The sequence below is a fragment of the Primulina huaijiensis genome, unplaced genomic scaffold (assembly GCF_012295235.1).
Source record: "Primulina huaijiensis isolate GDHJ02 unplaced genomic scaffold, ASM1229523v2 scaffold35959, whole genome shotgun sequence".
Taxonomy (NCBI): domain Eukaryota; kingdom Viridiplantae; phylum Streptophyta; class Magnoliopsida; order Lamiales; family Gesneriaceae; genus Primulina; species Primulina huaijiensis.
In genome coordinates this window covers 63815-65081 of record NW_027358383.1, presented here as the reverse complement: position 1 = coordinate 65081, position 1267 = coordinate 63815, and positions in this window count along the sequence as shown.

Genomic DNA, 1267 nt, shown 5'->3' with positions numbered 1-1267 from the left:
TAAGAAATGACCGCCCGAGCGCTACTTGTTCTGAATTTTTGGTTGCGGACAGAAAGTTCTGCACTCGAGCGGTAATTTATGACCGCCCGAGCACCGCATTATATATATGAAGATAAGTTTCGACTTTCTAAGCCATTGTATCAGTTTCTTTCACTTCCTTACAGCATAAGCTCGAGAGAAATAAGAAACCTTCCTCCCAAAACGTCCTTTTCTTCTTCTCCTTCATCATTTTGAGGTTAGAAGTTTATTCTCCATCACAAGAACATCATATAGGTGTAAGTTTTCTTCTCTTTTAGTTGTTCTACATGTAGAAGAGTGATTTTCACCTAGTATATACATAGTGAAGGATTATTGATATGTTTGACAGCATAAGAACGAGAAACATCGTCTCAAGCCAGTGTTCCTAAACTTGGACAGTAAGTTGGCATGTTCTTGAAGTAATACATGAGTAATATTATGATTTCAAATACTTCCCATTGATTATTGCTATATGTACATTGTTAGTATATTATTGATGCAAATATAGCACCATATTCCATTGTTTTGTATTAAATATGTAAGAAACTCATAAATATTGATGATGAGTGCTATGTTACGAACATGAACATGAACATGAAAAGAAAAAGATTGATTTTTACATGATATAGAGCTTGTTGACATAAAGGGTGGTTTTAAGTCCACCAAAGCTATTGGCCAATATATGTTCATGGGGCGTGGGGTTGCCAAAGGTTGCTCCCTGACGTCCAACACAGTAGTAGCTATATAATAAAGCATGCACAGTAGTACAGGTCAACTAATGAGGCTCAAGTACAAAAATGAACATGAATATATGCTATGATATGACATGGTTTAAAGATTCATTGTTGTCACGACTTGATATGTATGTTCCTTCGACGCATATTGTTACGTACAAGTGCCAACTTATTGAGTTTTATAAACTCACGTAGCTCATGTATTACAGGATGCCGGTTCGCCAATGGATGCTTGTGACGTGCCTCACCTCGACAAGAACCGGGACTTATTATTGTATAGCTTCCGCATATGTAGTATAATGAGTGTAATGTTAAGGTTTAAACAAGTTCCATATTATGTTTATGATGATACAAAGTATGCATGTATATGAGAATATGTATTTGTATAACAATATGGTGCATGGTTGTGTATGAAAATATAGTTGATGTTGTTGTATATATGGTATTGCTTGAGTTTTGGTTTAAACAAAATATAGGGACATCATGCCAAAATTTTTATAAACCGTCAAAGTGAT